General features: G+C 38.1%; 1 long non-coding RNA gene across 1 annotated transcript; it reads left to right on the top strand.

Moving 5' to 3' along the window:
• Positions 1-3,807: 3,807 nt before the first annotated feature.
• LOC125106201 (uncharacterized) lies at positions 3,808-24,975 on the top strand. The gene is made up of 3 exons (XR_007129265.1): positions 3,808-4,049; positions 5,999-6,143; positions 24,887-24,975. It is a non-coding gene; the product is annotated as an uncharacterized LOC125106201 (long non-coding RNA).
• Positions 24,976-25,484: the final 509 nt, after the last annotated feature.

Raw genomic sequence — 25,484 nt, 5'->3', positions numbered from 1 at the left:
GCATGTCTTGTTGGAAGAAAATTCTATTCAGATCCTCTGCACATTTTCTTTCTTTTTTTTATTGAGTTGTTTGAGTTTTTTAAAATATATTTTAAATATTAACCATTTATCGGATGGTTTGCAAATATTTTCTCTACTTCTATAGATTGCATTTCATTTTGTTGATTGTTTCTTTTGCTGTACAAGAACTTTTAATCTGATGCAGTCTTGTTGATTTTGCTTTTGTTGCTTGTGTTTTTGGTGTTAAATCCAAAATACTATTTTGAAGACCAATGTCAAAGAGATTCTTTCCTATGTTCTCTTCTAGGTGTTTTATGGTTTGGGATTTTATGTTTAAGATTTTATCCATTTTTAGTTAATTTTTGAGTGGCATAAGGGTCTAATTTTATTTCCTGCATGTGGATATCCAGTTTTCTCTACATCATTAATTGAACAGACTACCCTTACCCCATTACATCTTTTTGGATACTTTGTCAAGTATTAGTAGACATTATTGGGGAGTTATTTCTGGGCTTTCAATTCTGTTTGATTGGTCTATGTGTGCATTTTATGCTTGTGCCATATCACTTTGATCTTTATCACTTTATAGTATACTTTTAAATAAGTTTTATTCCCTCTGAGGATTATTTTGACTATTTGCCTATGCATACATACTCTAGGATTTTTTTTTCTATTTCTTTGAAAAGTTCCCATTGGAATTTTAATAGGGATAACATCAGATCTATAGATGGCTTTGAGTGATATGGACATTTTAACAATATTAATTGTTTCAGTCTGTGAACACAGGATATCTTTCCATTTGTGTCTTCTTCAATTTATTTCTTTAAATTTGTAGAGGTCTTTTACTTTTTGATTAAATTTCTTCTTTTTTTTTTTAAAAGGATTTTATTTATTTATTTGAGAGAGAGAAACAGTGAGAGAGAGAGCATGAGAGGCAAGAAGGTCAGAGGGAGAAGCAGACTCCCCGTAGGGATGGGAGCCCCATGTGGGACTGGATCCTGGGACTCCGGAATCATGACTGGAGCTGAAGGCAGTTGCCCAACCAAACGAGCCACCCAGGTGCCCTGGTTAAATTTATTCTTAAGTATTTTATGTTTTTAATGTTATTATGCATGGCATTGTATTCTTGATTACTTTTTCAGTTATTTCATTGTTAGTGTATAGAAATACAACTAATTTCTATATGTTAATTTTATATACTATGACTTTATTGGATATGTTGATTAGTTCCAACAGTTTTTTTGGTTGAGTCTTTAGGATTTTCTACACTTGATCTTAGCCAAAAGGCCGAGAAGCGATTAGAATTTTCTATATATAAGATCACATGATCTGCAAGTAAAGACAGTTATACTTTTTCCTTTCAGATGTGGATACTTTCTATTTCTTTTCTTTTTTAAGATTTTATCTATTTATTTGAGAGAGAGAGAGAGAGAGAGAGAGAAAGCCCGAACCAGGGTGGGGAGGGGCAGAGGGAAAGGGAGAAGACTGCCTGCTGAGCAGGGAGCCTGATCTGGGGCTCAATCCCAGGATCCTGAAATCATGACCTGAGCCAAAGGCAGACACTTAACCAACTAAGCCACTCAGGTGCCCTGTCTATTTCTTTATCTTACCTGATTGCTCCAGCTAGCACTTTCAGTACTACATTGAGTGAGAATAGTGAGAATGACACCCTTGTATTGTTTCTGAGGTTAAAGGAAAGGCTTTCAACCTTTCACCATAGACTATGGCATTAGCTGTGGGCTTGTTGTATATGGCCTTTATTATATTGAGATATCTTCTTTCTATAACTGTGTTGAGAGTTTTTATTATGGAAGGATGTTGTAATTTGTCAAGTGTTTTTCTGGATCTATTGAGATGATTCTATAATTTTTAAATTTAATTCTATTAACATAGTGTTTCACATTTATTGATTTGCTTATGGTAGACCATCCTTGCATCTCAGGAATAAATCCCACTTGATCTTGCTGTCTGATCCTTTTCATGTGCTGTTGATCTCATTTTGCTAAGTATTTTGTTGAGAACATTTGTTTCTATATTCACCAGGGATATTGGTCAATTTTCATCAGGATAATGCTGGACTCATAAAGTGATTTTGAAAGTATCTCTCCTGTTCGATTTTTAAGAAAAGTTTGAGAAAGATTGGTACTAATTCTTCTTTAATATTTGGTAGAATTCACCAGTGCAATCATCTGGTCCTGTGCTTTCCTGTGTTCTTGTGTGGGTTTTTGATTACTGATATGATATCTTCACTTGCTATTGGTCTGTTCAGATAGTCTAATTTTTTATGATTAACTCCTAGTAGAATGGAATTTATCCATTTCTATTAGGTTATCCAGTTTGCTAACATATAATTGTTTATAATAGTCTTTTATTTATTTTTTTTTTGTGTCATCAAAAGCTGAAGTGAGTCTCTTATAGGCAACATATAGTTGGATCTTCTTCTTTCTCCTCCCCTTTCTCCCCCTACCTCTTTTCTCATCCCTCCTCTACCCTTTCTCCTCTTCTTCTCCCTTCTCCTCCTCCCCCATTCCTCCCCCTCACTCCCTCCTCTTCCTTCCCCTCCTTCTTCCCCCCTTCTCCTTTCTTCTTTCTCCTCCTCCTCCTCCTTCTTCCTCTTCTTCCTCTTTTCTTTTTTCCATTTGGCCTCTCTGTGACTTTTCATTGCATAATTAACTCCATTTGCTTTTAGAGTAATTATTGATATGTAAAGACTTCATAAAGCCATCTTATTAATGCTTTCTGACTATTTTGTAGTTCAGTTGTACTTTTTGTCCTTATCTGCTGCCTACCTTCGTGAATTGGTGATTTTCTGTGGTGGCATGATCTGATTTCCTTATCTTTGTTGTTGTTTTGTGTGTGTGTGTGTGTATGTGTGTGTGTGTGTGTGTGTGAATCTACTATGGTTTCACACAAAAGATCTTATAGATATGAGTGCATTTTATACTGATAGTGACTTAACTTAGACAATATACAGAAACTCTACCCCTTTAGCTTTCCTTTTATGTTTTTAATATTGAAATTTCCCTCTTTACACATTTTGTATTTAAGTAATTACAGTAGCAATAGTTGATTTTAATACTCTTTTTCTTTAACATTTGTAATATGGTTCAGTGATTAATACACCATCATGTTACAGAAGTAAAGTTTTTGGAATCTGATTAATTGGAGGTTTGCATTACTGTTTTCACACTTGAAGTAGCAGTCATCTCCTTCAATCTTTACTAGCTGCCTTCAAGTGAGAGGTACTTTTTGTTGCTCCTGCTCATATTTTGAGGCTTTCTCTGGCCTCATAGGATATATTTGCTCCATGCTTCTTGTTCCCTATTTTGGCATAATTCTTAAGCTTGTATATTTTTCTCCACCTTCCAACAGAGCTTGTTGGCTTTGGTAACCTCCCTTTTTATTCCTGAGGGTGGTGCTAGAGTTGAAGATTATGTTTCCTCTCTTGCCTCAAAGCCTCACTTGTTTTCTGCACATACCTTGTCTAATGTAGTTTCCTCTTGCTGCCCTCCCTAGGAGTGCACATAAAGAGCCAGCTACAAAGTTGGGGGAGGTGTGGGTTTGGTGCTAAGGGCTTTGGGGGTGCCTAGGCACCAATTGGGGTGGATCCTCAGGTGAAGTTTTCTCAGCGGCTCTTGGCCAGACTTCCTACTGGAGTCTAGAAGGCAGTTAGTAGGACTGGTGTTCCTTGTCTTTTTTTTTTTTTTCTCTAGGAACCGGAACTACTTTTTTTTTTTAAGAGTTTATTTATTTATTGGACAAACAGATCACAAGGAGGCAGAGAGGCAGGCAGAGAGTGAGAGGGGAATAGGCTCCTCGCTGAGCAGAGAGCCCGATGCGTGGCTTGATTCCAGGACCCTGAGATCATGATCTGAGCCACCCAGGCGCCCCTAGAAACGGGAACTTCAATAAAGACTCTTGTGTCTGTGAGTATCTGCCCAAGTCAGCGTTTTCCAGGCACTGTGGTCAAAAGGGATTGGATTCAATGAACAGGATCCTTCTGGTTCCACAGCCAGATGGGGTCTGTCTGCCCATTGCCCAATTCCTAGGTGAGTGAGACTTCTCCTGAGTCCTTTGGTGTATGGTGCTGGAAAACACAAACTTCCAAAGCGACACTTTTGTTTGTGGATAGATGCCATGTTTTAAATGTTAAGAGAGGACAAAATGAGGGAATTTTATGTTGCTATGATGTTGATGTCACTTTGTAACTTTTCCAATTTAAATTTTCTCAATTTCATATTTGTTGGCTGATCAAAAGTCTATCAAATGAGTTTCTACCTTTGCCAGAGGAAGAATATAGTTACATTTACATTTCTTATATTTACTTTTTTTTTTTTTTGGTAATGAAAGTTTCGATTGTGGTTTAGCCTTTGTTTCTACTGTTGTAGGATTTCTTTTCTTTTAGTGCACATGGTTTTTAGTCACGCTGTTTCACAACGCAGAGTACTAACCACTATACGATCACGGCCTAGTCACGCTGTTTCAAAGAAAGAAGTAGACCAGAAGAAGTGGTGGGCTGGAAAGCACGATTTATACAAAGCTCCCAGAAGAGGGAGGTGATCCAACCAGAGTGTCTTAAGTCTAGGGGTTTTTATAGTCTTGTAGGCGGCCATTTTAATATGATTACTTCTCCATTCGCCTGTCACCCAATCAGTTTTTTGTCCACGTGCTCATATACCAATCAAGTAGTTGTTCATGTGGAAAGGGTGGAAGAGATCCTTCCAGGCTGGTGAAAGATCCTTTCAGGGGTGATCTTTCTTTTTTTTCTTCTTTTTACTTTTTCTTTTTGTGAGAAATGGCTTTCAGACAAAATCTAAATACAAAGACAGTTGTAAAAGGTTTGTACAGGGAAGTCTTTATTTTTGTTTGTTTTTTTCCTTTTTTAAAATTTAAATTCAATTAATTAACATATAGTGTATTATTAGTTTCAGAGGTAGAGTTCAGTGATTCACCTGCCTTTCTTCTGACTATCCTTATTATTTTATCATACACAGTTTAATCATAGTTATGTAGCACTTAGTTTAAACTTCATATTAAAAAAAATCATTAGTCCTAGTGAAGAATCTATAGTTCCATTCGTTTCATACGATGTCTTTATCTTTTCTGAGATCCTTATTTTAAACTATCCATTAGTTGGCTGGATCTATTTATTCATCAAGTAGTTTATTTTTAGAAAGATATATATTGTGTATGTTGTATTCAATAAGTTCCTAATGTTGTTTGGTTTTAATTTGCATGAGAACTGAATGGATATAAGAACTTGCCTCACTCAGTATTTTTCTCAGTGTTGACATTATCAATTCCAGCCCTTGATGTGACTGTGACAAAGTCTACGGTGGGGTTGGCATGCCCCATTGTAAGCAACATACTTTATTTTTATTTTGAAAAATAAGAAACTTTACCAAGATGTGCTTTATTTATTTATTCAATGCTCAGATTTAGTTGTCTTCTTATTTCAGGAAAGTTTTTTTCTGTTAATGCTTAGCTGTTTTCTACTGTGGGCTAGTCTTTAGGAATATTGATTTTATGCATGTCAGAACTCTTTTCTTTCTTAAGAATCACTTTTATAAAATTATTTTTTTTATTTTTTTCTCACCATACCACATATCCTCCCCAATGTCCATCACCCAGCCACCCCATCTCTACCACCCCGCTCCCTTCCAGCAGCTTACAGCTTGTTTCCTGAGATTAAGAGTCTCTTATGGTTTGTCTCCCTTTCTGGTTTAACCCCTTTCTAATTGTGTTGACTTGGTTTGCAGAGTCATTATTATATCATGATATTTCTAACAGTTTTCTTTTATCAGATATCAGTGGGCATTCTTATCTTTCTGATAAGAATATCAGAGGTATTTTTCACCTTCCTTTTCTGTGCTGAGAGCTGCCAGCTCATTTTTCATTTCTTTATTATGTCTTACCCTTTTAATTTTATCTGTTACAGGAGTTCTTTTTTCAGTCTAAATTTGTTCCATACTGTGTTTACCCATCTATCCATTAACAGGCATCTTGACTGCTTCCAAACTTTGGCACTTATGAATATAGCTACTACAAACAGGCTTGGGCAGGTTTCTCAATGTCCCAGGACCTCAGTTTTCAAATCAACTAATTTGTGTAAATGCCAAGGAGCAACATTGCTGGACCATAGGGTAAGTGTATTTTGCCAGCCTTTCTTTTCTTTTCTTTTCTTTTCTTTTCTTTTCTTTTCTTTTCTTTTCTTTTCTTTTCTTCTCTTCTCTTCTCTTCTCTTCTCTTCTCTTCTCTTCTCTTCTCTTCTCTTCCTCTTTCTCTTCTCTTCTCTTCTCTTCTCTTCTCTTCTCTTCTCTTCTCTTCTTTTCTTTTCTTCTTTCTTTCTTATGATTTTTTCTATTTATTTGAGAGAGCTCAAGCAAGAAAGAGCATGAGCCAGGGCTAGGGGAAGAGGATGAGGAAGAAGCAGACTCCCTACTGAGCAGGGAGCGAAATGCAGGACTGGATCCCGGGACCCTGGGATCATGACCTGAGCTATCCAGGCACCCCAAGCGTATTCAGTGTATTAAGAAACTGGCAACATGTCTTTCAAAGTCATGTGTTTTTTATTATTACCCGGTGGCGAAACTTCTAAAAAAATCTCAGAGATTAAAATAGTCCACTGGAAAAAAAAATCAGTCTTGACCTAAGACTGATTTCTGCAGTTACTGTCTTGTTTTAACAATATGAACATACGTAAAGACAGCTCCAACTGGACAAATCTCACTGTGGGCTGTCCTCAGCTTTGAAATCTAATCACCTCAAGGAAATCCAAGAGAACAGGATAGAGTGAGACTTAACCCTAGGGGCAGAGCCCTGCCCCCATCTTTGTTAGGCCAGGCCATACCAGGATGCCGAGTCCTGAACAGAATTTTATCTGCTGTGTCTAGCAGGGACTGGCAGGGACCGAGTTTGGTCCCCAGGCCTGGGAAGAAGCTCTGCCTGGAATCAGGACCATGGGATATGGACATTCTCTCTGGTCCATGGCTGTCCACCAGAACACCAAACAGGTGCTAAGGGCAGGGGGGTAAAGTGTCCCCACTGGGTGTGTAAGGAAACCAATGACCTGCCAGCCTTCCTGTTTATGAAGTTTTGGCTTCCTGTTCTTCTATTTCAAAGGCTGTTCACAGGAGATAAAACTGAAAGCAAGAACTTGCTCTGGGGGTGGTCAACACTTCGGAGGAGTGGGGGCCAGGAAGCTGTTATTGTTCCTGGACTGAACAGGTGGTTGCAGCCCAGAAGCGGAGGCACTGGGCTCAGGGAGTCTGCAGCTGTGGAGGGGTCCAGGGCACAGATGAGAGAAAGACAGGCCACATGCAGAGGTGGGCAGCCCTAAGGCCCCCCCCGCCCCGCCAATGAACTGCATTCTTCCACTTTGTCCAGAGTTCCCCATTGGTGTGAAAGAGGAACTATCACCAGGAAAGGGAAAAAAGGGGAAAGAAGAAAATGGCTTCTGGTTTCTTTCTGAGTTTGGCCTCAGGACCTCCCTAGCCTGGTAAACTTCTGCCCTGACCAGGACATTTGAAAAATCTGACCTGACTTCCTCCCCAAATGTCGTGAACCCCTGACCAGCTTGCTCTCTTCATCAGAGAGTGCAGAGCTTGGGAGGGGGCAGTGAGTAGTAGAGTTCCTGGGACAGGTCCAGTGGTTTGAGGCTTAAGGACTTTTGGAAAGACTGTTGGGAAAACCTGTGTTTAGAGTTCTGGTTCCACCCCCCCCAACCTTTATTTCTCAGTCTTCCTTTCTCCCTCCCCCAACTCCTTGGCCTTCTTGGGTTGAAAATTTATGAAAGCTGCTCTCAAGAAGAATTAGTATTTTAAGTGGAAGGCAGAGATCCATTTGGAACTGGCCCAGGTTTCCTTCTTTCCCAAGAACACAAATGCCTCAACTTTGGGGCAGAAATTTGTCTTAAAACTGGGTCTGAGTATGCATATACTCAGGTGGGGTGTCACCTTATTGTCTTTTCTGGGGCCACCGCTGCCCTAAGAATTGTTGCCCAGTTGTGAGCATAGCCTGTTTGCTCCTCCCGGGAGATGGTAAATGGCTGGAGCATTCCAGTCCTTTTCAGGGTGCTCAAGCAAAGAGCACTCACTCGACCAGCCCAGCTCACTGTTTATGGCAACTTGAGCTGAGAGTCCCCTCTTGGGCTCACTGACAGTAACCAGTTTCCTACTCCCCTGCTTGGACACTACTTGTTCAGGCACCCTCATTCACCCTCAGATCCTGAGACCACAATGACCCACCTAGAATTCTGCCCTTTTCATGCCCTGAACCCCTTTCAGAAAGGGATATTCCTCACTAGAGCAGATTTCTAAGTGTTCTGATTTTGTGCTCTGGTGTTATAGCACTTTCTGATAGCCGGCTCATGGAGGCCTACCCCCACCCCCCCTCCCCCCATTCATCTTCCGATATCTCCCCACAGATTCAGGCCTCCAAACCTCCTACGTTGCAGAAAGCTGTCACTTTTCTACTTGTAGACTTCCAGATATGTTTTACTACATCTCAGGCTGAATTTGTGAGTGTTCAGAGTGATTTGATAGATATCCAGCTAAATTCAATGGGCCAGATGAAATGAGGTCCCCTATTCTTCCGTCATTCCATTTCTTACCAGCTGTGACTTGATCAGTTATCAAGCCCTTAAGTAGAGTTTCTTCATAAGAAAAGTAAGGATATGATACCAGTTGCTCTGTCCAGTTACAAGATTCAAATGAGCTAACAGATAAAAGTCTTTGCCAGTGTATCTGGCTCATAGTAAATGTTCAATAAATTAATATTCTTCCATTATAACTCTCTGCAAATAAAAATAAAGTAGCAGCAATAGTTCTGCCACCAGTGTGGGGACATCTAAGTGACATTAAGTTCATCTCCATTTTCTTACTACCCCCAGCAGGAAGTCAGTGAGTTGTTCAAATCAGTTTCTGATAGAAATCATTACTAGTTGAATTACTCATTCAAAGCACATGTGGAAAACATTTCTTCATGGGAACAAGCTTGAAAAGTACATGGTTGATAGCAGAAAATGTATGCATAATTTAGAACTTGCCCATTCTTCCACTTTAAAACCATTCTGACTCATTCAGTCAAATGCCACTGAAATTCAGAGTGATCATTCTTATACATATATGATCAGGTCACTGGCTTGCATAGAATCTTTCAATAATTCCTCCTCTGCTCTCATTATACAACCCAAACTCCTAATGATAATTAAGGCCACATAATGTAATTATGTCTCCATTTCCTTTCCATCTTTAAAATGCCTGTGTTCTCCAAACTTGATACCAAAAAAAAAAAAAAAAAGAGAGAGAGAGAGTGAGAGAGAGAAAGAAAGAGAGAGAGAATATATTATATACTAAGTAAATTTCCTAGTAGGGTAAAACACCAAGCTTGTGAAGGGTTCGAGAAGGTGCAATTGTCAAGCCAGAATTTGTAGAAACCCCATGGTGTTCACTGGAAATAATATAGTAGTCACCCCTTATCCATGGTTTCACTTCCCGTGTTTTCGTGGACCTTTTTTAAACTGTGGTCCAGAAGTAGACAATCCTCCTGAGATCACTCACCTCAGAAGGCCAGTAGTAGCCTAATGCTACATCTCATTGCCTACATCATTCATCTCATTTCATCTCATCACATAAGCATTTTATCATCTCACATCATCACAAGAGGAAGAGTGAGCACTCTATAATCAGATATTTTGAAACAGAGAAACGACATCTACGTGCCTTTTATTATAGTGTGTTGTTATAATTGTTCTACTTTATTGTTGTTCATCTTAAGAGATTAAGATTTTATGTGCCTATTTTATAACTTAAACTCTATGGTAGGTATGTATGTACAAAAAAAAAAAAAAAACCACCCAACATAGTATATAGAGGGCTTGGGACTCTGCTCTTGCGGACAATCCACTGGGGGACTTAGAATGTGTTCCCCATGGGTATGGAGGGATTGCTGCATTGCTATGTTAGCAATTCAAGAAGGAATGAGGCCTCAGCCATCCATGAGTGATCAGGATTATAGTCACATCAGCAGCTGCAGTTCCAAAGACCTGAATTCCAGTGTAGAGGATGAATTCTCTGAAAGAGTGCAACAACTTTGGGTGTGGTGAATGAATAGAAAACTGCAACCATGGAGGAGTTTGGTCAACTCATCTTAGTCTTCATTCTGTCAACACATACCATGGATGTACTTTCTGAGCTTCCCTATGCTTGTGTTCTCATAGCTGTTATTTACCCAACTGAAACCACATTATATTGTGTTGCTATTACTTAACCAATTTTCTTATTTCCCAATAGGAGTGTAGCCACATGCAGGAAGGGGACACAGTGACTTCTTCCTGATTGTGTTCTCAGTGCTTTGTGTAGTCCCTGATGGATAGTAGTTAATACCTATTAAAGTAATTAGTCTAGTTGAATGTATTTTTATGTTGTGTATTTTTAAAAAATTGTACTCTTAATAGTTTGTGGCCAGTTTGATTAAAAACATGTGTAGTCTTTCTGTATCATGGGGTATACTTGATAGTCTTTTGACATAGTTGATTTTGAGTAAAGTAGAACAATGATATAATCTCTCCTGCAAATAACCCAGAAACCTTTGAGATAAAGTACATCGACTCTATAACACAGCAATGATGCAAGTTATGTCTAAAGACATTTGAGATTATCATTCATTATGCTAATTCTCCTATTATGAAATAAAATAGAAGTAGATTTTGACATTTGTGCAGTGGAAAGTAAGGTACAAGATATGTACAACTATTATTTTGTCCACATAGGAAATAGATTTAATGCTGGTACTTAAATCTTGCTTTTTTGACGTTGGGGTTTTTAAATTTTATTTTTTAAGTTCTGTTTTATTGTGGTAATAACACTTAACTGAGGTCTACTCTCTTAACAAATTTTGAAGAGTATAATGCATTATCATTTACTGTAGGTACAGAGTCATACACATCTTTAGGGCTTATTCATCTTGCTTAACTGAAACTTTATGTCTTTGATTAGTAATTCCCCATTTCCTTCCCTCCCTTGCCCCTAGCACCCATTATTCTGCTCTTTGATTCTCTGAATTTGACTATTTTAGATTAACTAATGGAATCATTTGGTCTTCGTGTTTCTGTAGCTGACTTATTTGATTTAATGTCCTCATGTTTCATCCATGTCATCACATATTGCAGAATGTCATTCTCTTTAAAAAACTGAACAGCATTCCATTTCATGTATAGACCATATTTTCACTATCAGTTCATCTACGGATGGACATTTAGGTTGTTTCCATGTCTTAGCTATTGTGAATAGTGCTGCACTGAACATGGGAGTGCTAATGTTGCCAAAATCCTCATTTCAGTTCTTTTGATAAATATGCAGAAGTGAGACTGTTGAATAATATGGTAGTGTTATTTTTAATTTTTTGAGGAACCTCCATACTCTTTCACATAGAAGCTACACCATTTTGCATTCCCACCAACAATGTGTAAGTGTTCTAATTTCTCTACATCTTCACCAGCATCTTTGAGTTTTTCTGTTTTGTTGGAGTTTGGGGGGTGGGTTCTTTTTCAGTAATAGCCATTCTAAGAGGTGTGAAGTGATGTCTTCTTGTGGTTTTGATTTGCATTTCCCTGATAGTGCTATTGAGCATTTTCCCATATATACCTGTTGGCTATTTGTATGTCTTCTTTAAAGAAATGTCTATTCAAATCTTTAGCCCCTTTTCTATTTTTAATTTTTTAAATTTAAATTCAATTAATTAACATATACTGTATTAATAGTTTCAGAGGTAGAGTTTAGTGATTCACCAGTCTTATATTACCCACTCCTCATTATATCACATACTCTCCTTAATGTCCATCACCCAGTTATCCCACACCCCACCTCCTTCCCCTCCAACAACCCTCAGTTTGTTTCCTATGGTTAAGTGTTTTTTTTTTAACATTTTATTTATTTATTTGACAGAGATCACAAGTAAGCAGAGAGGCAGGCAGAGAGAGAGAAGAGGAAGCAGGCTCCCCACTGAGCAGAGAACCCGATGTGGGGCTCGATCCCAGGACCCTGAGATCATGACCTGAGCCGAAGGCAGAGGCTTTAACCCACTGAGCCACCCAGGCGCCACCCCATGGTTAAGTGTTTTATGGTTTGTCTCCCTCTCTCATTTTGTCCTGTTTTATTTTTCCATCCATTGCCCTATGATCCACTGTTTTGTTTCTTAATTCCACATATGAGTGAGATCGTATGATGATTTTCTTTTCTCTGTTTATTTCACTTAGTATAATACCCTCTAGTTCCACCCATGTCCTTGCCATTTGTATCTTTGGGGTAAATACCTAGTAGTGCAATTGCTGCGTCATAGCATAGCTCTATTTTTTACTTCTTAAGGAACCTCCATACTGTTTTCCAGAGTGGCTTCTCCAGCTTTCATTCACGCCAACCTTGTAGGAGGGTTCCCCTTTCTCCACATCCTCACCAATATTTGTTGTTCCTTGTCTTGTTAATTTTAGCCATTCTAACTGGTGTAAGGTGGTATCTCATTGTGGCTTTGATTTGTATTTCTCTGATGGCAAGTGAGGTGGAGCATTTTTTCATCTGTCAGTTGGCCATTTATGTGTCTTATTTGGAGAAATGTCTGTTCATGTCTTCTGCCCATTTCTTGATTGGATTATTTGTTCTTTGGGTGTTGAGTTTGGTATGTTCTTTATAGATTTTGGATACTTGTCCTTTATCTGATAAAATATTTACAAATATCTTCTCCCATTCTGTCAGTTGTCTTTTGGTTTTGTTTATTGTTTCCTTTGCTGTACAAAAACTTTTTATCTTGATGATGTCCCAGTTGTTCATTTTTGCCTTTGTTGGAGATGCGTCTTGCAGGAAGTTGCTGAGGCTGAGGTTGAAGAGGTTACTACCTGTGTTCTCCTCTAGGATGTTGATAGATTCCTGTCTCACATTGAGGTCTTTCATCCATTTGGATTCTATTTTTGTCTGTGGTATAAGAAAATGGTCCAATTTCATTCTTCTGCATGTAACTGTCCAATTTTCCCAGCACCATTTGTTGAAGAGACTCTTTTTGCCATTGGATATTCTTTCCTGCTTTGTTGAAGATTAGTTGACCATAGAGTTGAGCATCCATTTCTGGGTTCTCTATTCTGTTCCACTGATCTATGTGTCTGTTTTTGTGCTAGTACCATACTGTCTTGATGATGACAGCTTTGTAATAGAGCTTGAAGTCCAGGATTGTGATACCACAAGCTTTGGGTTTTTTCCCCCCAACATTCCTTTGGCTATTTGGAGTATTTCCTTGTTCCATACAAATTTTAGGATTATTTATTCCAGCTCTGTGAAAAAGTTGATGGTATTTTGATAGGGACTGCATTAATGTGTAGATTGCTTTGGGTAGTATGGACATTTTAACAATATTTGTTCTTCCAACCCATGAACATGGAATGTTTTTCCATTTCTTTGTATCTTCCTCCTTTTCTTTCATTAGTGTTCTACAGTTTCCTGAGAACAGATCCTTTTCCTCTTTGGTTAGGATTATTCCTAGTTACCATATGATTTTTGGTGTAGTTGTACATGGGATCAACTCCTTAATTTCTCTTTCTTCTGTCTTATTATTAGTGTATAGAAATACCACTGATTTTTGTGCATTGATTTTATATTTTGCCATTTTGCTAATTCCTGTATGAGGTCTAGCAATTTTGGGGTGGAGTTCTTTCAGTTTTCCACATAGAGTATTATGTCTTCTGCAATGAGTGAGAGTTTGACTTCTTTTTGGCCAATTCAGATGCCTTTTATTTCTTTTTGTTGTCTGCTGAGACTAAGAGTTCTAGTACTGTGTTGAGCAACAGTGGTGATAGTGGACATCCCTGCCATATTCCTGACCTTAGGGGAAAAGCTCTTGGTTTTTCCCCATTGGGAGATGATATTTGCTATGGACCTTTTATATATGGCTTTTATGATATTGAGGTATGTTCCTTCTCTCCCTATACTGGGCAGAGTTTTAATCAAGGAAGTATTCTGCACTTTGTCAATGCTTTTTCTGCATTTATTGGGAGGATCATTATGTTTCTTGTCCTTTTTTCTATTCATGTAGTGTATCACAGTGATTGATTTATGGATGTTGAACCACCCTTGCAGACCAGGAATAAATCTCACTTGGTGGTGGTGAATAATACTTTTAATGTACTGTTTAATCCTATTGGCTAGTATCTTGGTGACTATTTTGGCGCATGTTCATCAGAGATATCAGTCTGTAATTCTCCTTTTTGGTGGGGTCTTTGTCTGCTTTGGGGATCAAGGCAATGCTGGCCTTATAGTATGAGTTTGGAAGTTTTCCTTACATTTCTATTTTTTGGAAACAACTTCAGAAGACTATGTATATATAATCAGACAGATGAACAGATCAGAGAAATACATAGGATCCTGTGTATGTTTTGGTCTGTTTTAGAAAACTAGATCCCAAAATTGTAAAAAAAAGAAAAGTTACATATGTACAAAAATAAAATTAAATACAACGAAAGGATAGAATGTAACTATAGAGATGAAAATTTAAAAAGACTTAAAAAAGAGAGAGAGAGAGAGAATATAATCAGACAGGAGAAGAGAACAGAACAATACACTGGATTCTGTGTGTATTTTAGTCTGTTTTTTTAGAAGAAATTGTTCCCAAAACTATAAATAAAGAAAAACTTGTTGAATACAATAAATGGATAGACTGCATCTCTAAAAATGGAAATTTAAAAAGACTTGAAAAAAAGATTTGATAAAAGAGGAATGGTTGAAATGGAAAGAGAAAAAATTAAAATTGAAAACTATAGCATGATGAAAAAAAATAAACATGAATTTTGTATACTATTTTCCCCTAGCACTGGAGTTTTGCAATTCTGTATGATTGGTCTTGGTCTTAGCTGGATGTTCTTGCTCATCTTCTGAAGAAGGGGTATGTAATGCTGATTCTCAGGTGTCTTTGTCCCAGGAACTGTACTGCTCTATGTTAGGAGGCCAGGCTAAGTGCAAGTGGCTCCAGATTGCTCTATGTTGCTTTTGTTCCTTGAACATTTTCTGCATTGCTTTAGAGGATGAGAGTGAAAATTGCAGCCTCCCAATCTCCAGCCCTGGATCTGAAAACCCATGCCTGCCATTCCTCAGTGCACTCTCCAGGAAAAGCAGTTAATCACTCCTGTCTACCTCCTCTCTGTCTGCCCTCTGTGCTCACCCAGCCTGTCACCCAGCATTTCTATCTCAGGCACACAGCCCCACTGCGATTCTCCAAACCCAGTAAACAATGTGTGATGGGCATACATGCTGTTCCTCCTGGGGAAGGGAGGCGGAGGAGTCTTGCCTTGGTTCTACTGCTTGTTGGGCCCCTGCTAGGAGAGTGGTTGTCCCATCATGCTGTGGTTCATGGTTTATGGCAACACCAAGCACCCTGGGCTTGCTAATTGCAGCTGGCTTTCCCTCTCCAGTGCTTGGAAACTCTTCCACACTCAGCTCTCCCCTTCCCCCCAGTCTTCCTGTGACCCCAAGGACCCTGAAACAATACTGTCCCACTTAGGATTCTGTCCCACTTTGCCACCTAAGTGCCCTTCAGGCAGGAACATTCCTCACTGTAGCAGACTTCCATATGTTCTGATTTTGTGCTCTGCTGCTGTATCACTTTCAGCTTGCTGGATTATGGAGTCTCCCTTCCAAGAGGCTTATCTTCCCATATATCACCTTGGATTCACTTCTCTGTACCTCCTACCTTGCAGAAAGTGGTTGCTCTTCTATTGGTAGAGTCACAGCTATTCCTTTCTTGAGTTTACAGGTGTTCAGAATGATTTGATAGTTATTTAGCTGAATTCCTGGGACCAGATAAAACTAAGGTCTCTGACTCCTCCGCCATCTTGGAAAGACTCAGTATTGAAATCTTTTTAGTGGGAATCCCATCAGGATGTTTTATTTTACAGATTGGATTCTTTCAATATCCCAGTCAGATCTAGAATTTGATATCTAGTGTCTTTGGGGATACAATGCAATAACCAGAGAAAGATCTCAACAGCAGAGATAACCATAGAATAGGTGGATAGCAATAAATAGAAAAACACAAAGTAATAAAAATGGAAAAGGAAAGAAGGACAAAGAACATGAACTTGGATAAGATTTATCACAACAGGAATTCTGGGCTAGAATCATCTCTCTTTGATCCTCACCTGAAAGTAACACAAGGGACAGGTAATGGAGACTTGAGTTTCTTTCCTTTTTTCTTTTCTTTCTTTTACTTCTTTCTTTCTTTCAGATTTTATTTTTAGAAAGAGAGAGAGCAGGAACAGGGGGAGGGGCAGAAGGAGAGAGAGAATCTGGAGCAGACTCCCCACTGACTATGAGCTCAACAAGGGGCTTCATCTCATGATGCTGAGATTATGACCTGAGCTGAAATCAAGAGTTGGACCCTTAACTGATGAAGCCACCCAAGTGCTTTGGCAGTAGGGAATTTCTAAAGATGGTAAGGTAAAGAAGAGCCAGTTTGGGATCCTAAAACTGGAACTAACACAGTGGTAGGACATCTTGTGTGCCTTTCCACTACACGTATAAGAAGTTTACTATAACTTAGTATTTCCCGACCCCAACCTAACAATAAAAGACAACTTAGGTAGATCCTTTCCTTGCCCTGACTGATGGCTTCCCACTGACAACACCAGGTGAGTCCAGCAGCACCAGCTAAGGGGATCTATTGGGAGCCCCACTGAGGATAAGCAGCTGAGGAAAGCACTCATCTTTCCAGACTTGAGATTCTCTCATGCAGAAACACCACATGGTCAGGAACACCAGCAGGGGTGAACATACCATAACAAGCACACTGTCCAGGCAGCTTTCTTCATTTCTGTGGACTGAAGGTCCTCTTCCTCCAGCTAGATGCACCAGGTTGAACAGCTTGGGAAAACTCCTGCTCCTGTGCACAGCAGACCAAGAGAGCCCCTGTGGTACCAAATAAGCCAAGGCCAAAATAGCATGGTAAAGCCTCTGAAAATTCACACTGGAAACACAGATCACAAAAGTGGGCCAGAACATGCATGCTAAATTGAAAAAAAGTGACTGTCTGCTAGAATAAAAATGAATAGTTCCCAGAGTCTCCAAACATAATAGACAGAATATCTAGGATACGATGAAAACTCACCTATCATACCATGAACTAGGGAAAGAACTTGATAAAAACTCTTAGAGAACTAGGAATGGGGGAGGAGAACTTTAACTCAATAAAAAGCATCTATTCAAAACATACAACTGACCTCATATTTAATGGTGAAAGACTAAATTCTCTCTCCCTGTTATTGGGAAAAAGGGAATTATGTCCTGTCTCACCACCAGCATTTAACATCATAGTGGAAATTCTAGGTAGTGCTATAAGACAAAAATATAAATGAACAAACAAAAATAAGCAAGACATATAGGATAGAAAGGAAGAATTAAAACTCCTTTTATTTGCAGATCACAGGATTGTCTACATAGAAAACCCAAGAAAAATGAAAACAAAACAAAGCCTTCCTAGAACTAATGTGATCTCAGCAAGTTTGCAAGATACAAGTTCAACATACAAAAATCAATCACATTTCTATATACTAACAATTAACGTGATAACAGATTAAAAACACAATAGCAACCACAGTCATTTCAAAGAAAGTGAAACACTGATGTAAAAAATGAAAACATATTCAGGATAAGAATGCTGAAATTTTAATATGCTGATGAAAGGGGTGCCTGGGTTTCTCAGTAGGTTAAGCGTCCAACTCTTGATTTCTGCTCAGATCATGATCTTAGGGTTGTGAGATCAAGACCTCCATTGGGCTGCATGCTCAGCAGGGAATCTTCTTGAGATTCCCTCTCCCTCTACTCTTCTGCCCATTTGTGTGTGCATGTGTGTTTTCTCTGTCTAAATAAATACAATCTTAAAAAATAAAGTGTTGATAAAAAGTAAAAGAAAACCCAGATAAATTGAGATACACACTGTGTTCATGGATTTGGAGACTTTGCAGGTGTTCTATAGGTTTGATGTAATTTTTATCAAAGTCCCAGTAGGATTTTTGTAGAGGTAAATTATAGACAGTCTTATTCCAGAATTCAAATGGAAAGGCACAGGCCTTAGGAAAGCTAAAAATAATCTTTAAAAAGAAGAATAAGGTGGGAAAATCCTTCTATATGATGGAAGATAATTAAAACAATATTTTCAGAGTGCTGGACACATAGATTAATAGAATACAGAACTCACAAATAGACCCATACAAATATGACCAACTGAATTTTCACAGAGGTACAAAAGCACTTAGTAAATGATGTTGGAGCACTTGGATATCCACTGACCAAAAAAAAAAAAAAAAGAAGAAAAAGGAAAAATAAAAAACACCTTGAATTTTGACCTAAACCTTACATCTTAAAAAAACATTAACATAGGAGGGGCCATAGGCTTAAGTCTATAATATAAAACAAGAAAACCTTTGGGAAAAAAAACATGGAATAGTTTTGGATATAGAGCTGTACAGTGAATCTTAGATTTGACACCAAAAGCATGATTCATAAAAGGAAAAATTGGTAAACTGGATTAATTTAAACTAAAAATCTTTATTCTGCATAATACGCTTTTAAGAAAATGAAAAGCTGGGCCTGGGAGAAAATGTGTATACCAGATGCCTGACAAAATACTAGTATCTAGAATATATAAAAGATTGTTAAAACTCAACAATAAAATCCAATTAGAAAATGGGTGCAATGACTTTTTTAAAAAAGGATTTTAGGGGCACCTGGGTGGCTCAGTGGGTTAAGCCTCTGCTTTTGGCTCAGGTCATGATCTCAGGGTCCTGGGATTGAGCCCCACATCGGGCTCTCTGCCCAGTGGGGAGCCTGCTTCCCCCACTCTTCCTGCCTGCCTCTCTGTCTACTTGTGATCTCTCTCTGTCAAATAAATAAACAAAATCTTAAAAAAAAAAGGATTTTATTTTTTTAGAGAAGTTTTGGGAGCATGGTGCAGAGATGTTCCATACACCCCCAACCCTACACATGCATAGCCTCATTATCAGCAGCACTCACCCTAATGGAATAAAACACCAAGGAGGAACCTGCATTGACACAGGCTAATCACCCGAAGTCCGTAGTTTACCTTAGGGTTTCATTCTTGGTGTTATGCATTCTATGAATTTGGACAGAAGTATAAAGACATCTATCCATAACTATAATATCAAACTGAGGATTTTCACTGGCCTGAAAATCCTCTTTGCTCTGATAATTTATCTCCTTGTATACCATCAGCACTATACCCACTGACTTTTTATTGACTCCATAGTCTTGCCTTTTCCAGAAAGTCATATAATTGGAATGATAAATTTTTTCAAAATGATTTCTTGCACTTAGTAATATGCATTTAAGTTTCCTGTGTGGATTTATAGCTTATTTCTTTTTAGCTCTGAATAATATTGCATTGTCTGAATGTTCTGGTGTTTTATCTACTCAGCCACTGAAGGACATCTTGATTGCTTTTAAATTTTGGCAATTATGAATAAGGCTGCTAAAAACATCCTTGTGCAGATTTTTATGTAGGCATAAGAGTCCAGCTTCTTTGGCAAGGAGCATGATTACTGAATTATATGGACCAAATATATTTAGTTTTATAAGAAACCACCAAACTGTTTCCAAAGTGACAGTATCATTTTGCATTCCTACCAGCAATGCATGAGAGTTTCTGTGGCTCCATATTTTTGCAAACATTTGGTGTTGTTCCAGATTCTGGCCATTCTAATAGATGTGCCATGATATTTCATTGGTATTCTAATCTGCATTTCCCTGATGATATGTCATGGGGAGTATCTTTTCATATGCTTACTTTTCATCTATGTATTTCTGGTGAGCTGTCTATTAGGGCCTTTGACCCATTTTTATTTTTATTTTATTTTTAAAGATTTTATTTATTAAGTTACTTGACAGACAGGTCACAAGCAGGCAGAGAGGCAGGCAGAGAGAGGGTGGGAAGCAGGCTCCCTGCTGAGCAGAGAGCCTGATGCAGGGCTCGATCCCAGGACCGTGAGATCATGACCTGAGCCAAAGGCAGAGGCTTTAACCCACTGAGCCACCCAGGTGTCCCATTTGACCCATTTTTAATTGAGGTGTTTATTTCTCATTATTGTGCTTTAAGTGTTTTCTATGTATTTTGGAAACCAGTTTTTTACTGGATATGTCTTTTGTCAATTTTTTCTCTTAGTCTGTGTCTTCTTTTCTAATTCTCTTGTTATTGCCTTTTGTGGAGCAAAAATTTTTAATTTTAATAAAATCCAGCTTATCCATTATTTCTTTCAAGAATTGTGTCTTTGATGTTGTATCTAAAAAGACATCATATAATATCTAAGGTATTTTAGGTTTTCTTCTATGTTATCTTCCATGAGTGTTATTTCAGATCTAGAGACACATGCAGATTGAAAGTGAAGGGATGGAATAATAATCTAGACACATACCTAACACCCTCCCCCAAAATCAACTCAAAATGGATCATAGACCTAATGGTATGGTGCAAAACCATGAGTCTCTTGTACGCAGCATATAGATGCATCTTTCTTTTGTATCTATTCAGTCACCTATATCTTTTGATTGGAGTATTTAATCCTTTCACATGCAAAGTAATTATTGTTAAGTATGTCCTTATTTCCATTGTGTTACTCATTTTATGGTGGTTTTTGTAGTTCTTCTCTATTCCTTTCTTCTCTTGCTTTTCTTCCCTTAGGATTTGATGGCCTTCTATAGTGATATGCTTGGATTCATTTCTCTTTATTTTTTGCTTATCTATTACAGGTTTCTGATTTGTGGTTACCATTAGGTTTATATGTAATATCCTATGCGTATAGCAGTCTATATTAGTTTGATTGTCACTTAAAATCTAAAAGCACTAAATTCTCCACCCCCACATTTTATTTTGTCATGCCTTTTTATTTTTTTGAATCCTTTGACTGATTTTTTTTAGATATAATTGATTTTACTATTATTATGCTTTACCTCTGTACTAGTTTTATAAGTGATAAGATACTCTAGTGAGTATCTTTAGGACCAACCTTTTGAATTCTTTATCTGGCATATTGCTTATCTTTGTTTTGCTTAGTTTTTTTTTTTTTTCTTTCTGTGATTATGCCCTGTTCCTTCATAAGGGACACATTCCCCTGTCTCCTCATTTTGTCTATTTCTCTGTGTCTGTTTCAATGTGTTAGGAAAGTTGACTATATCATCTGCTCTTAAAAATAGTGGGCTTATGAAGAATGTACCTATGAAATTTATGTACCTATGAAATTTTTTCCTTCTGAAATTTGTTTACTCTTAATTGGAGCCTTTTCTTTCCACCCAAAGAATCCCCTTTAACATTTCTTATAAAGCTGGAGATGAATTCCTTTGAATTTGTTTGGGAAACCCTTTATCACCCTTTTAATTCTGAATGATATCTTTGCTGGACAGAGTATTCTTAACTATAGGTTTCTTACTCTGAGCACTTTGAATATATCATGCCACTCCATTCTGGCCTCATGAAAGGCTAAGAAATCAGCTAACAGTCTCATGGGACTTCTATGTATGTAACTGTTTTCCTTTCTCTCACTGCTTTAAAAATTCTCTGTCACTACTTTTTGCCATTTTAATTATTGTGTGTCTTGGTATGGACGTCCTTTTGATTTTTCTTAGGCTTTCTTGTACTTCCCAGATCTGGGTTTCTGTTTTCTTCTCCAGATTAGGGAGGTTTTCAGCTATTATTTCTTCAATTAAATTTTCTGCCTCTGGGGCGCCTGGGTGGCTCAGTGGGTTAAGCTGCTGCCTTCGGCTCAGGTCATGATCTCAGAGTCCTGGGATCGAGCCCCGCATGGGGCTCTCTGCTCGGCAGGGAGCCTGCTTCCTCCTCTCTCTCTGCCTGCCTCTCTGCCTACTTGTGATCTCTCTGTCAAATAAATAAATAAAATCTTTAAAAAAAATTTTCTGCCTCTTTTCTCTTCTCCTTTTGGGATCTCTATAATGCAAATGTTATTATGCTTGATGACATTGCTGAGTTCTCTTAACACATTCATATTTTTTTATTACTTTTCTCTTTTCCTTGTTCAGCTTGATACATTCCCATTACTTTATCTTCCAGCTCCTTGATATGTTCTTCTGCTCTCTCTAGTGTACATTTTTCCCTTTAGGGTATTTTTAATTTTAGTTATTGAGTTCTTTATCTCTGTCTGGTTCTTTTTGACTTTTCTGTCTCTTTGTTGATGGTCTCATTGGCTCTTTTGCTCTTTTCTCAAGTCTAGTGAGTATCTTTAGGACCAACCTTTTAAATTCTTTATCTGGCATATTGCTTATCTTTGTTTTGCTTAGTTTTTTTTTTTTTTCTTTCTGTGATTATGCCCTGTTCTTTCATATGGGACACATTCCCCTGTCTTCTCATTTTGTCTATTTCTCTGTGTCTGTTTCAATGTGTTAGGAAAGTTGACTATATCATCTGCTCTTAAAAATAGTGGGCTTATGAAGAAGAGCTTCAGTAATGCCCTGTAGTGCAATGTTTCTTGTGCATCAGAACTTGGTGTGTCAGGGGTGTCTCCTAAGTGTGTTGTGTGTGCCCTATTGTTGTGGTTGAGATGTTTTTGCCTTCATTCCAGTTGTCTGCAATGCTCTCTTTGTCTATTATAGGCAGAGTTTGGTCCCTGTGCTGTTAAGAGGCTAGTCTTAGGCCACCTTGGGCTGGTGTTGGGTTGGTAGATGCCTGCCCTCAGCCCATTTCTGGGGCTATAGTCATACCGGTGTGTGTGGTTACCTTACCCTCTTCTCAGGGCAGGTCACTGTGGAGTGGTGCTGGTCATTGTTGAGGATGTTTGCAGGATAAGACCACTTTAGAGGGACTCTGCTGAATTGGGATGGTTGGATGGTGCAGTTTGCAAGAGAATGCAGGGACAGGGCACACTGTTAGCAAAGCTAGGTAGAGAGTGTTTGGACCGATTCCCATAGGTATCTGTGTATATAGGCTAGTGGGCAGGGGAGAGAAATGGCACCACCCAGCTCCTTTGTTATTGGAGAAGTCTCCCAAAGGTATCTGCCCCTCTTGTATATGCTTTGAGACTAAGAAATACATCTTCCTGTGTACCCCATATGCTCTTCAAACTTCTGCTTTTGTGCTATACTTAGGCAGGCTTGTTTGTTATACTGTTTCTTTAAGGGTTGGGACTCAGTTTCTCATCACCCTCAGGCTCTCTCAGAGCCAAGCCTGCTGATTTTTAAAGTTTCTGGTGTTAAGCCCTGCTGATGGAACCATGTGGTAATGGAATGGTTCTGTATGCTGACAGTGTCAATGTTATTATCTTGGCTGTGATATCATACTGTAGCTTTAATTAATTGGTTAGTTAATTAATTAATCAATTTTAATGCATTCTTCTTGATTCAATTTTATTTTAGGGTTGGCACAATTTCCTTTTCTATATGTGTGAATGTGTATATATAAATACTGTATGAGGTTGGTGATTTAATGTTTGTGAGATTTTTACTAAGCAAAGACATGGAAACCAAACATACTGTAGTTTTTTAAAATGTTATTCTCAGGGAAACTGGCTAAAGGGAACATGGGTTCTTTCTGTAAGATTTCTCATAACCACATATGACTCTATAATAATCTGAAAATTTAATAAACCCATTTAAGTAAAAAATGAAAGCTCTGTTAGGTGAGGTCAAAACTAATTCACCTCTTTCATGCACACAGAGTCAGGACCCACTACATAATTTGTAGGGTGAAGTGCAAAATAAAAACACAGAGTGTCTTGTTTAAATAGTAGTAATAATTTGAAGACATTGATGGCAGCATATTAAACAAGTGGGAAGCCCTCTTGAGCATGGAGATCTGCTGCTGGACAGACAGCATGTCTGTGTAGCTGGTCCTGTGCACAGTCATTTTTCAGTCCAGTTGCAATTCATCATTGACTACTTATGCTCAGTGTGTTTGCTTCCTAAAGAGGGTACTTCCTTTGCTGAGCTACTTAACAATAGTTGCTTTGCCTAGCAGGCTTCCTCACTCCTCTCAGAGCCTAGCATAATGCACTAGGATGAAACACACCATTTCTCCTACATATCAATGAAGAAACATTGATATTCAAAATATTTAAACATAGGCACTGGACTATCAGAAAAATCTCTGGCCAGTGTTCTGCACTTGAGGGAAATGGTGTTATCTGAAACTAGAAGAAAGACCAAGAAAAGTGGGGCAAAGGTCAAGTAAGACTAAATGATTTTCATGAGATTTTGCTGTTTTGTATAATTTTTTTTTAATCAGTGATGTGTTTCAACAAAACAAAATCTGGTAAGATTACTTTTATTTATTTATTTTTTAAAAAGATTTTATTTATTTTTTTGACAGAGAGAGGAGACACAGTGAGAGAGGGAACACAAGCAGGGGTGTGGGAGAGGGAGAAGCAGGTTCCCTGCTGAGCAAGGAGCCTGACATGGGACTCGATCCCAGGACCCAGGGATCATGACCAGAGCCGAAGGCAGATGCTTAATAACTTAGCTACCCAGGTGTCCCTAAAATTACTTTTACATTACTCACTTGGAATAGTTCCTTCTATTGACTAGTAATAGCCCTGAGGGGACTTTTTTATTTTCACAGATAATTAGTCACTTATTTCTGTCTCTTAAATATATGCCTAATTTAAAAAAATATCTTGTTTCAGAAAAGGAAAAATCCTTTTCCTAAGTGAAATTAAAATAGCTCTCTGTGTCCTCTGTCCTTTCATCATGTAAAAAACATGCCAGTGTATCTTAAGTATGGTGTCAGCACAGGGTTTCATAAGAAAGTGAATAGGATCTTAGGGCTTAGAAGTCATGAAATTCACAGTTTAATATAGAGTTAATTAGAAAGTTATTTTCTCACATTTCACCCTTCACAGTTTGTGTTCCAGCCATCTTAAATATCAGGATGTTTCTCAGCTACATTCCATGTTCTCTTCTCTTTGGGCATAGATGAACACAGTTCCCTTCAACTGGAGCCCTTCTGCCATTTCAGCCTCACTGTTTTGTTCAGCTAACACATCATCATGACTGTAAGAACTAAATTTTCTGTTTCTGTTCCTCATAGTGAGGAGCTCTTTCAGGAATAGAAACTGAGATTTTATGAGTGTATGACTGACTCATAAATGTCAGAGGAGTCAGGGGAATCAACATTTGACCTTTACTGACTATGTAGGGTCTTAAACTTTCAAAGTAGTTTCTAAATCAATCTAAATGATTTAGAATAATTTCTAAATCAAAGTAGTTTGTCAGTATCTGTGAATTTAAAGGCAAATTAGTCTTTACTCAAGAAGCTTATTTTAAAATAAAAGTGGTAATATTAGCCTCATTATTTAGTTGGACCAATTAAATGAGAACACATATTTAAGTCTTTCATCCATACTTCTGTATCATGGTAAGGGACAATAAACCATAGTTTTATGTTATCACACCATGAGAATAATAGTAAAAGTATCATTATTAGTTCTGTCATCTGTG

The sequence above is a fragment of the Lutra lutra genome, chromosome 8, assembly GCF_902655055.1.
Source record: "Lutra lutra chromosome 8, mLutLut1.2, whole genome shotgun sequence".
NCBI classification, from domain to species: Eukaryota; Metazoa; Chordata; class Mammalia; order Carnivora; family Mustelidae; genus Lutra; species Lutra lutra.
Note: the sequence above shows the minus strand (reverse complement) of the source record. Positions and strands in the feature narration are given on the sequence as shown.